This window comes from Cydia strobilella, chromosome 3, assembly GCF_947568885.1.
Source record: "Cydia strobilella chromosome 3, ilCydStro3.1, whole genome shotgun sequence".
NCBI lineage: Eukaryota > Metazoa > Arthropoda > Insecta > Lepidoptera > Tortricidae > Cydia > Cydia strobilella.
Window position 1 is genome coordinate 13,867,032 of NC_086043.1, and position 13,098 is coordinate 13,880,129.

Here is a 13,098-nt window from a genome sequence, read left to right on the forward strand (position 1 = left end):
ATCAATGGTAACTAATTTGAAGATGAAATTGCCGCAAAAATACTATACAAAAAACCCTTTTAAGTCTTATTGTGACGCACTGGCACCTACCGAACCCTACACTAGTCACTGAACATGGCCTACAATTGTCTTCTTCTTTGGCCAGCTCATTTGGGGTCGGGTCTCCATGTACGTATGCGCCAGAGAGCTCTGTTCTGGGTTGTCTGCGTAGTAAGGCTGGTTCATCTCTTTTTGTAATTTAGTCCACCAAGTAGCGGGGGGTCTACCTCATCCTCTAGTCTGGTTCGGTTTGGTATTCTCAAATGTGTCCGAACCAACGTAGTCGGCTTTCCTTTATTTTTTCAGCTATTGGAGCTACTTTAAAGGATCCCCTCACGTGTTCGTTGCGAACTTTGTCCAGACCTGCCCAATGCCCATGCCCTTTTAAGCATCTTCATTTCGCTCGTATGTAGTTGTTGCTCGTGTACTGCTTTACTCGTAGTCGTCCAGCATTCAGCTCCGTCCATTAATGCAGGTCTCACTACTGTCTTATAGAGCTTTCCCTTTGTTCTAATGGGCATTTTGGGATCACAAAGAGTTCCGCAGATTCCATTTAAGCCAATTCAAATTGAACCTACAATTATATTGTAATGGCCTACAATTATATTGGCCGGTTTTGAAAAATCAACAAAAACCGAAAATTGGGACAAAAAGTAGGAGGAGGAGAGGTGAAACAACCACTGGACAATTCATTTCCACTGCAATATTTTTCGTAGTATATAAGTTAGGTATGTACAACATACATGTTTGCCATGCTTCATTTTTTCTGCCGTATGGTACCATACTACTTCTAAAATTTATTTGGGCTACTATTAGTTATTATTCATAGACACTAATTAATGTCACGGTAATATGGTAAAGTAATTTACGAGAAAGCACATACATAGGTACCTATGGTATGGAAAGAAAAACAAACTTTTGTATATTAACAAGTGTATAAGTACATTTAAACTAATATTAGTTCCTCTCATAATTTGATTTAGTCCCGTTTTCAGCCTAAATTAAGTGCATAAGTGCCCTTAAATATTTATAGAACTTTTTAAAGGTCTAATTTTTAGGGTTCAGTAGTTACTCAGGATGAAATGAAAGCCCATTGCTCTCACTCTGCTGTCCATCTAGCTGTCCGTATGTCACGGGTCTTTGGCTTGTAAACGGAATTCGTTACTTGCAGCCTAATTACGAAAAGTGTTCACCAACATCAGTTCAACTGATGTCACGATCTCTGTAACACTATGGTGTTATAGGTAAACAAAACTTTACCTTTCATGTCTTTGTAACTATAAAGTTATAAACGGAATTTACGTGAACATCAGCATGGTGCTGCAAACTTTCAAACACAAAACTTCGATATGAACTAGGGACACTTCTTTGTAAATTTTAATTACCCCAGTCATTTTACGGATCGGAAGTATGGCGAATTGGAAATAATTTATAAATAGCTGTTGATTTAATTTAACGGTTACAACATGCTTCTATTTATACGAACTAAAATCCAACAAAATATCGTTATATGATCTCCGGAATTAGTATGTATTTATGTGCCGAATACAAATGTTTTTTTTTATGTAGAAAATCTTTTCTAGGTCGTTTGATAGCCTTAATGTGGAGTAGGTCACTTTCGTAGATGGACACTTTCGAACTCAGAAAGTTATGAACTCAGAAAATTACGAACTCAGAGAGTGACGAACTCAGGAAGTGACGTTCACATAAAGTGACGCACATTGAAAGCGACGTTCTCAGAACGTGACCTAACTTAAAAGTGACCTACTACACCAAAAGGTTTGATACGTACTAAACATATAGGTCTTACTATTCATTACTAATAGGTATTTGTTTCTAAAAAATTAAGCCATGAATCACACGCGCCGTACATTTGTAGATTTCTTAGTTAGCTTTTCAGATAAAAATGTGGGTCCCTTTGTTTGACATAATTATTGAAAGTCATAATGTAATGATTGTCATAATCATTATCATTAGTCATAATTCTCAAACCATTAACTTTTTAGGATTTTCCTCGGGTAATCCTATAGATAGGTGAGGTTAGGTTTGTTTTATGGCAATCCTGAATAGTTACGCGTTTCTGAGAAAAAACAAATTATGACTAATGATAATATGACAATCATTACATTATGACTTTCAATAATTATGTCAAACAATAGAGACCCTAAAAAATGTTTGCATGTTTGCAATGCTAGCAGATAAAAAAAAGTAAAATAAAATAAAAATGGGGTTATTTCCGTTTCTGTTTGCATGCTTCCTGAATTAATGTTTGTAGAATTCCTGCTTATATTATCTGTAAATACCTTATTTGAATGATATTTCAAACAATCAGGCTATTATAATTTACTGTTTTGCGCAACCGTGTCTTTACTGGGCTAAATACAAAACTAGCAAAATAACACACGGCCAGTGACATGGCAGGAAATGAAACTGTTTGTTTCTGGCTTGCCAATGGCTCTCCGTACCAGCACATTACTCGAAAATCTCCTGCGACTCCTGCGAGTAGTGCGAGTATCTTACCTATTTTCTACTCTATAGAATACCTTAAAAGGTAATAATTTTTCTATATACCATTTAATTTAGTAACAAGATATATGTCGATGAGCTTGATTTAAAAACAGCGTTTAACGATTTTGTTTTCTCTCGGAGCTTTTATTCATCATCAGTACATAGGAACTCGTACAGAAATGAATTGAATATTAAATTATGATGGTCCGCGTTTTCTAAAACTGACGAGGCTTCTTATTAAGCTTTCAAGAAGCTTTTAAGTTAATGAACAACTTAGAGAAATTTCTATTGACTTTTGTACGGGGTGTTTTATACAAATTAATATTATTATGATAACTGCCGCACGTTCAAAATTATATACTTAATGGAGTTTTTATTTGATGAAAATAGATTGTAATAACATCACTGACATCAACATTGTTGTGGTTTGTTAAAAACATGACAAGGCTTTTAGTAAATAATTTGTAGTTATCTATACAGGTTGATTTTGTTATGTCTGATCAAGATCATTTTCTGAAGGGTGAATATGTAGGTCATACTGAACAAGTTTTATTATGAAGATAAACCCTAAAACCGCGAAAAATAAATCTGCTGTGCCTGGAAAACATTGATGTAACATGATTCGCCCAAATGTATGAGACAGTTGATTTTTTTCGCGATTTCGGTGTTGCCTTAATAGTAAAGTTGTTCAGTATGATCTACATATTTTTGACTACCGATTTAACCATAAGTAAAAAAACCTTAATTAAAAATAGCTGTAAGCCTAAAAAATAAAATAATAGCGGATCATCATACGATTATTTGTAAGTTGTATTGTTTGCGCATTTTTCCAATAAAAAAAATTAAATTTTGTTGTTTAATTAAAGTGTGCTATGATTTTTTAATCTTATTTGTTTCATAACTACTGGCTACAATTTAGGATAATTTTGAAAATGGCAATTATCTATAAAAGCAGAAGCCCTTTATACCTATTTTAGCAACACTTAAGGGATAACACGTTAGACCGGGCCATGTCCGGGCCGGAGCATCCGGCGCTTACTTTTCTATGACATGACAGGTGATCACGTGGTGCTTTCCATAGAAAACGAAGCGCCGGAAGCTTCGGCCCGGACACGGCCCGGTCTAACGTGAGTCATTCTTAAGCCACTGCAACCTTTACCAAGGTATCTTGGGACTGTTTCAGTACAAAACGCTATAGTTTAGTAGATATTTGCTAAATTTTAAACTGAAATAGATATCATATACTAAAATAAAAGAGACGAAGCTCTCCAGTGGAGGAACCTGGATTCGAACCGGCGTCTTTAGCATTTGGAACCACAAACACATACAAGCCCCAATGCAAAAGAGTTCGGCTACTATATAAAATTGAACGTAACTTTTTTTCAAATTTAAACAGTTGTTAAACTAAACTCGATGTTAAACAACATTTATTCAGAAATCTTCAACCTGTGATATCTCTTGAACCGGTTTTTTCTTTCAAATCGTCAGAACAAGGGTACTGCTCCATATGATCGTCAGATTAAGGTTTCACATAACTGGGACATCAGTCTGAACCTGTCTGTTTAATAATCTGACACGCTCGAGTATTTCAAGATGGTGGTTATTTTTTGCTACTTTGTGACTGCCATTTGCTTATGGATCGCTGAAATTGTCAGATTATTGAAATATACACTTTTGCAGGGTCCTTTGTCAGATATTCAAAGGGGTTGTCAAACCCCTTTGAATATCTGACGCGCTCGAGTTGATTATTTATTTCCAAATTTTCAACCCTTCCGTATGACCATTCTGACCATATAAACCGGCAGATTACATACCCTTGTTATCAGAGACGCGTTGCGCGACTGACACTACCTATATCTGACGCGCTCGAGATAAAAGAAAATATAAAAGATAAAAGAAAATGTTATGTAGCCTTTTTTTCTTCCTATCATCTAATTGTTCGATTCAAATAGGTCTCTACGACGCTCGAATAACTACACATTTAGCATCGCCGCCTCCTAGCTATTAGCTCTAAGATGTACATTATGTACAATGCTGTTGTAAAGCTACAAAGTGGGTTGATACGTTGCAGGGTATCGGAGGCTAAATGGTTTCTTTTTAAATGTTTATTGTCAGGTCACTTGACTACCATGACACTGAAAACTTACTTCTATAGGTTGTGTAAGGTTAACTCTATCTAAACCTGTGTCCATTAGGAAAGTAGTTTCTGTAAAACTGTAATGTAATAGTATTTATTTTACTAACAAAACAATGTACTTTTAGTTCTAGTTTTCCTTCTCTATATTTCAATTGTCAGACATGACATACAAATGCATACTTGGTCTCCCGCGGTACAGGCCTAGCCTAATGCGGACCCCTGGAAATTCTGTATTCTGTATTATGCACCCACCCGATGTCACACCAATTCTGTATTGTACTGTCCTGTTTTGTGTGCAATAAACTTATTTTTATCTTTTATAATCGAGTTAAAAGTTGTTACTCAATATAAGTGGATTGGAAAAATATTAAATTTGTATTCTTTGATTCAAAGCAATAAGTATATAACTTCGGGGACCGTCTTCAGAATTACTTATGAAAAAATAAGACATTTTCCGGGATTTGTATCACATTGGAAGTTTAATAAAAGAAAGTGAAAAATCGGTCAAGTGTGAGTGGGTACTCGCCAATAAGTGTTCTGTAGAACAGTGGCAAATGATGATTTTTTATCAGCCTACATAATGAGTTTTAATCACCATTTCAATTACAGAAGCTAAAAAATCAGGCGTAAATCGGTACAACAATGACGGTACAATGACGGTGACAGTGGTAGTTGATAATTGTATTTATATTCTATAATAAGGTAGGTAGGTAATCAAACAATAGTTTGTGCTGTGAATTTATAAAGGTTCCATTTTTCTGTTTTTCGATTATATCTCGGAAACTATGCGTCTTAGCCACATGGCAACTTTTACAAAATGCAAGGTGATTCAATTTGTTACATGTTTTATTTCGTCCAGTTTTTTAAGTATACAAAAACGATACCAAACATGGCCTAGTAACTTCACTGATGAAGAAGTCAAGATAAAATTGAGAGCCCCAAACAAACTCAAAACTATTCAAGATATAGAAAAACTTCACAAAGTTAAACTTGTAGCAAATTTAATCAGCTTTCGGTTTGTCTAAGTAGTCATGTCGCTAAGATGCAAAGTTTCCAAGATATGTGAAAAACCGAATAATGGGACCTTCTTACCCCCCCCCCCCCCCCCCCCTCTGCCCCCAGCTCAAAGGCTACGGCCGGGGACTTTTGATATGTTCACCTCCTAACTAGTCCAAACAAAGTTACGGAGTCAAAAATTGTGTTCCTCTATACCTTCTTATTGCTTGGCCTATGTACTTATCTCACAACGAGCGCTTACATTTGATATGTCACACGATGCTATTTGAAAAACTTTTTTTAAATTGCTAAATTCAGTCCCCAAAAGTGGCAACCATGTCTAAAATTAATGTTACTCGTCCGTCTTTGGGTTACCGTCTCGGAAATGTGTTTTATTTGAATTTCAACTTGGTCCAGTAGTGTCTGTATAATATGATAGACAGATATACGAGTGATCATGTAGAAACGCATAAGGGAACCGTTTTATTTAAATGTTTTTTTTTTTTCTTTTCAACGTACGGGGTGCAGCCAGGCTGAAAAGGTGATGGCGAGACGACGCTGCAGATGCGGATGATGGCGGGGTTGGACGCATCTTACCCGGAATGATGGAGAAATATAAACTACTACTAAATATAAACATTTACCCAGCAGCCTGACACTAGATTAGGCTAATAATATATATATATATTTATGTAATAGGAAGCAAACGAGCAGAGGAGCCGCCTGATGGGAAGCAGTCATCGCCGCCCATGGACATAAGCAACATCAGAGGAGCCACTTATGCGTTGCCCACCTTTGAGAACCCTAAATACCTGCTTCTTGAAGAACCCTATGTCACTTTTTCTAACCAGCCTTCTGTAAACATAAAATTTAGATATCAGTATTCCCTGCTTTCATTTGGTCGCCATTACCTCCAACGCTGAACATAATGGTAAACACCTCAGAAGGTAGCTCATTCCACAACTTGCACGTTTTGGGCAAACACGAGCGAGATGCCCGCTTGTTTTTGGTTTGCCACGTGTCAAGAAAGTGAGGATGAGCTTTGTTTCTTTGGCGGGAGGTGCGGTGGTAAAAACGTCACGGTGGCACCAAATCAAAAAATTCTTCAGAACATTCCCCATTTTACAGACGGTAGAACAAGCACAGAGAGCCAACGTCCCTCCGAAGCCTAAGATGTTCCAAACCGACTGTAAGATCGGGATCACCAACAATACGAACTGCCCGACGTTGGATGGAGTCAAGAAAATGAAAATGAAAATGCAGGTGGAAGAAGTTGGTATTTCGGTGCTCCAGACCAGAGATGAGAACAGTACTCCATATGTGGTCGAACCTGCGCTTTGTATAACGAAAGCCGGTGACCTGGTGTGAAGTACTGTTTCGCTCTATTGAGCACCCCAAGCTTCTTAGAGGCCAGTTTGGCTTTGAGTTCCAAGTGACCCCGAAACTGGACTTTGTTCCTAATGTCGACACCGAGTATCCCGGTACTCTTGGATATGGCAAGGGGAATGTTCTGGAATTTAGGCGCTAAGACAAATGGAGTTTTCTTAGCGGAAAACGCGCAAACTTGTGTCTTACTGGGGTTAAACTGGACGAGATTACGTTTACCCCACACGGATACCTGCTCAAGAGAGGCCTCGATTTCGGACACAAGTTGCATTCTACATTCCACCACCTGCTTACGAGGGGCATTTGCACGACCTGTGTAGAAGCTATCAACCGTGCTGTCATCCGCATAGCAATGGATATGGAAAATGTATGGAACTAAAAATAATAGCAATTACTGGGTACCATTACACCTCCAACCAGTTTAAAACAGCAGTGCGGCTATAAAGAGAGAGAAAAATGTAGATGAAATTAGGCAGTGGTGTCGCTAGAAATACGAGTAAGTACATAGTCGATATCGGTGCAATGCAAGGTTGGTTATAAATAGTATATCAGTAGAAAGATAAATTATATTTTATTAACCGTAAAAAAATATAAATGAATAGAAAAATTTAGACCGCCATTGATAAGAGCACTCTTGAAAATAAATCTGTATAGTAGTTACCGGGATATCAAGACATAACGTATATAAAAACATATCCCTCCTTCAGCAGTCGGGTAGAAATATAGAATAAAAAAATTCTTTATTAAAGATAAAAGATAAAAATCAATTTATTCAAGTAGGATCTGTTGGATCACTTTTGCATCGTCAAAAATCTACATATTATCTTACACGAAATTAATACTAAACTAGAAATAAAGCATGCATACGCATAAAGTGCGATACATACTAAAAACTTCCGAATAGCACTCCGTTCGCTGTCGTTATAATATATTTATTATACGTGATTCTTTCCTTGGTAGGTATGTATCCCAAAGTCAAACTATTATAATTAAAATCATTAGGTACAGAAATCTGACCTACGTAATTTAAGACCGGGTATTACGTTTTGGTAAATTTACGTATACTATTTAGATTTGGCCTTCGCAGCCCTCACGTATTTTCCTTTTGACCCTTTTAGGGATTGGACTCAAAAAACTATCATTACTGAGCGTTAACGTTATTAAGGGTAAGTAGCCCTGAAGTATCTATTCCAATAGCACTTTTCAATTCAATTTAATTCAATATTTTATTGTTAAAATATACATTTTAACACATGATTAAATTTTGTTGGAGCATCATTTAATTTGGTGATTAAGGTTTCCTATAAAAAAAATCAGTGAATTTGTAAACTTAATTAGTTTTTAAGCCTGAGGCAAACTGACTAAAGGGATATTATAGGTGTTTAATCTGGGACTATCTGGAATATCGTAAAATTTCCATTAGTATTAATGTCGATCTATGAACTAAACCAACCCTGTTTGATGTATAGTTATTATCCCACCAAAAACTTTTCATGTAAAGTGTTGCCAAGACTAGGCGCATAAAGCTTTTACACTAAAAAGCTATCAGATCCCGTAGTAGGTACCAAGACTTACTCTGTAAGTCCTAACTTTATAAGCTCTAACTGTATAAAGCCAACATCTTGGTCAAACGTACAGTACGGCTTGGCCGTTTCGTTGCTGTCAAATGGACAAATTGGACAATCCCTTAATGACACTCAGAATTTGAAAGAAGTTACTACTTTGTACAGTTTGTACAACAAGTCCACCGAGGGAGTGTTTATGTGACTGCAACGAAACGGCCAAGCCGTACTGTACGTTTGACCAAGATGTTGGCTTTATACAGTTAGAGCTTATAAAGTTAGGACTTAAAGAGTAAGTCTTGGTACCTACTACGGGATCTGATAGCTTTTTAGTGTAAAAGCTTTATGCGCCTAGTCTTGGCAACACTTTACATGAAAAGTTTTTGGTAGGATTTCATTCATTTTTGTAAGAGTTGATATACCAGCTAGAAATGACTTATTCGTTTATAGAATCTACGATAATACAGGATCATGCAAACAGGCATAATTTAAAATATTTTAACATTAGATTTTTATAAAATTTACGTATTGCTAGCGCTATCTATGTAGGGCCTATATATAAAGTCAGGAATTTTATGTATTATAAATTGTAAGTTTCTAGAAATTTTAAAGCATTATTACCATAATCGGAATTGTTTTTAATGACCTAAGCGTTAGTGAAGGTCCCCGATTCAGCTCACTCAATCGATTTTTGTGAATTTTGTGTTCATGTTTACGACTAAGTACATATTCCGTTTTTGGAAAATATACAAAATCACGGAGTCATTGTAGATCAGCGCCTAAAGAAGTAGCGGTTTCGATATTATTAGGCATTTTTTTCTTTTTGAGACATGTGTTTTATCTACATGCAAACATCTAATGCAGAAATCTTATCTATTTAGATATTTGATTCTTAATGGAGAATAAATAGCCAAATATCACCTAGGGAATAGATACCTTGGTGTGTAGGTACATACCTACGTGCTATCGTGGTGCTGTTAGAAAACCGCGGCTTTGTAGTGCGACGATTAGAGTTTGACATGTATTTTTTAAATTAAAATTTGAATTTAGCGAGTGCGAAGTGCGCGGTGTTCCGGCTCTCCGGCTGTTCTTCTGTATAAGTCGTACGTATTACTCAACTTATTTTCGCGAAATTTTGTGAGCAGAATTTATTGAAAAAATATTAAAACCGCTCACTTAACTGGTGGTAAAGAAACTGGTATATAAATGAGCTCTCCGAATATGCATACATTGTTACCAGATTGTTACGGATCTTACGGTCGCGTTACTCTGGTGTTTCGAGATCTCTACACACATGCGAGTTGCCAATCGTTGGGAACTGTTTGATGGTACTGTGACATCCGAAAACAAAAAGTACAGTTTTATGTTTTTTTTCTAATAGGCTACACTTATGTAGGCTATGTTCGCGAGGTTCTACAGCTCACAGAACCTCCCTTGTGTTTAAAGTTCACCATCTCGCGTCACCGCATTATCCCGGCATTTTTAACCACGCCACGGCTAATGGGAGCCTGGGGTCCGCTTGGCAACTAATTCCAAGAATAGGTAATAAGCGCAGGCACATTTTTACGAAAGCGATTGCCATTATTAGGATTAGTCCCGTTTCCTCACGATGTTTTCTTTCACGGAAACGCGACTGATAAATATAATTTTGTACATAAGTTTCGAAAAACTCATTGGTACGAGCCGGGGTTTGAACCCGCGACCTCCGGATTGAAAGTCTCACGCTCTTACCGCTAGGCCACAAGGTCGTTATTCTTTATATTTGTCTAGAATATTCGATATCCTAAATGTCAAATACCTTACGCTTCTCAAATGTTGCAGTTCAAAAGTTACATATTTCTGGTCACCATATGTGATTGCATACCGAACCATCTCTACATGCCAAATTTCAGCATTCTAAGACTTCAGGAAGTAGTCTGTATTTTCTATGACGCGAATTTAGTGTGTTTTGGACAGTGAAAATTAAGGTACTATAAAATTTTAAGTATAATAGGTAGCTTAATAAAACTTGGTGTTTTTGATAAGTCTACTGAGTACATGGTATACAAAAAAATTCAGCTCTCTAGCATTGTCCAAGCCGAAACTACGAGGGTTAGAAAATACGACAAAACGTGCCGAGAAAAGATATGCACTGCCTTTTGCCCTTCGTCTCGTCTTGGCGGGGGCACGGCCGTGCCCCCAGATATTATATACTTTAAAGCGCTGTCGTATTTGCTACGTCACAGGAATAATACTTGCGCTACTCAACGAACGTTAAGTTTATTTTTAAATTATGCGCGAAAACTTAAGAAAAAACAGGTATATACTTGTCTATTACACACTTCACACGGAGGAAGATAATATAGTAATATGTTTGCATAATATCTAACGTTGCTAATAAAAGCTTTCATTTATCAATATGTTTGCTTTTCCCAGTTCTATTGCAACATTATTTCATTAATAGGAGTGTTGAGGTTGTTTTTATGATCTATGCTTCAATAAACCTGTATGATAAAGATAAACTTTTCAATTATACCTACTTAATATTCAGTCGATTTCCTTTTTTCCGGTATTTGATTAAAATCTTAAATTATTATAAAGGTGCCGACGGAAGGAGTAATATACCTTTTGCAGTAATCTTTTCTGAACATCACCATCTGCTATTTACATCCTCTTCAAACACACAACAAGCTTTGCACTTTAAGACTGGTGTTTTAATTAAGAAAATATTTATTTGTTTTCATTGATTTCCTTCATCTCACTTCACGAGCTCGTCCGACGAAGTTATATTAAATTTAGCTCAAGTCAAACACTCGAAAGTTTGTGTATTCGTGTCGAGAGTAGAGAACTACTCTCGTCGCGGTGGAGTGGCAAAGTTGCGAAGGCGCGCGACACAGACCGGCCGCACGGCTCACTTCACACTGATTTCACGCGCGCGACTCGCCTGCGACGACGCTGCGATTCATGCGCGGATCACTGGGTAGGAGGAGTCTTAAACCAAACCACGCCTACCAAGGAGCTACACATTTCTTTTTCAATATGTGTAATTCAATTTCGCTTATGTCTTCGCTGGGAAAGTTGATGCCCCGTTGTCTTTGAGCGCGATGTTTTTGTGTAAAGTGTAACGTAGTCCGCAAACCGAGTCGGCCCGTGATGCTACGTGTTTTTTTTCTACTTTCATGTATCCCAAATTTATTAAGCTGTTTGTTTAATTCATTTCTTGTTTCTTTGATATAAAGAATCAGTACAAACTGTGAGACATCCTAAACATCCCAAAAAACAGGCTATGAAAACATTGCTACTAAGCTGAAGACAAGCCCCAACCCCAAGCTACGTCGCCAGAGGGTCCCCGCGGTTGCGGCTACGTAGTAAGCGTAGCACTTTGGACCGTAAAGGAATTTAGTAAATTATAACAGTAAATTAAACGCTAGTTTCATATGCGTTACAAAGTGAATTATGAGTCGGTGTCTTAGTTCTGTCACCGCCAAAATTACTACGGTTCAAAATTAATACAGTGCCATAAGCCAACGTTAATTCCTCTACACCCTTACTCCTACATGTCGTATCAAATTTAACGAAACGATCAAATCATTTTAAGTCATGTTCCTAAGCGAATAAAGCCTAATTCATTTTGAAGCTTGGGACATGTTACGTCATTACCTGTAATCATAATTAAGTGTATACCTATTTGTTTATGTCGTATACATGTAACAAAATCCTAATGATGAGTGGCGTTTATTAATTGTTTTATGCAGAACATCTTCAGTTAGGTATTCTAAATAACCAATTTATTTATCTAGGGTAAACAAACTGAAATTTTTTTTGTTGATGAAACTGAAATCAGTTTCATCAACAAAAATATTTAATATATATCTATATATATAAACGTAAAAGTCCTGACTAACTGACTGACTCACTTAAATAAAAAAAAAAAAATTAAAATATCTTTATTTATCAATTAATACAATTTCACAGGCACATTGCAGTGAACCCCGCACTAGGCATGGCCTGTATCGCAGGGTTCAAGGTCATTACGAGTTATATTAAACCAATAGTTTTACATATATTAAACATAAGGATAAAAGAAAAAGAGGAGTATCAAGTGTGAACTTGTATGTGTGTAAGCTTGTTGTGAGGAGGGAGTGAGATGTGTGTGTTTGTCTGAAATCTAAAAGTGTAATGTATTAATTGTGTTCGCGCGTTATGAAAAAGTGAATAGAAGAACTCGAAAAAGAAATCTTATGAATATGTAGTGTTAGGAGTCTCGTGGGAAGGTTTCAGAATTGCTTCTGATTCCTCATAGTTCCAGGACTTTAGCAGGTTTAGTGTATGAATTTTGCCTCATTTACGTTACAACGCCTAATGTCACAAATTTTAACTACTTTATTATAAACGTGCGGGAAGAGAAATACCGAGAAGCGCTGAGCAAAAGAAGTGATGACACGGGGTTTGGGGATACTGTAAACTCTTCTTGAAGTGAGCGTTTAATGT

The 13,098-nt window shown here is 36.7% G+C and overlaps 1 protein-coding gene across 2 annotated transcripts in view; it reads right to left on the reverse strand.

The window, feature by feature from the left end:
- LOC134755911 (lachesin-like) overlaps nucleotides 1-11,772 on the reverse strand; it is a 135,410-nt gene extending 123,638 nt beyond the window's left edge. For both annotated transcript variants that reach the window (XM_063692592.1, XM_063692591.1), the window contains exon 1: nucleotides 11,233-11,772. The gene's annotated coding sequence lies outside the window, so the exon portion shown is untranslated. The remainder of the gene's footprint in view (nucleotides 1-11,232) is intronic.
- Between the last annotated feature and the right edge of the window lie 1,326 nt (nucleotides 11,773-13,098).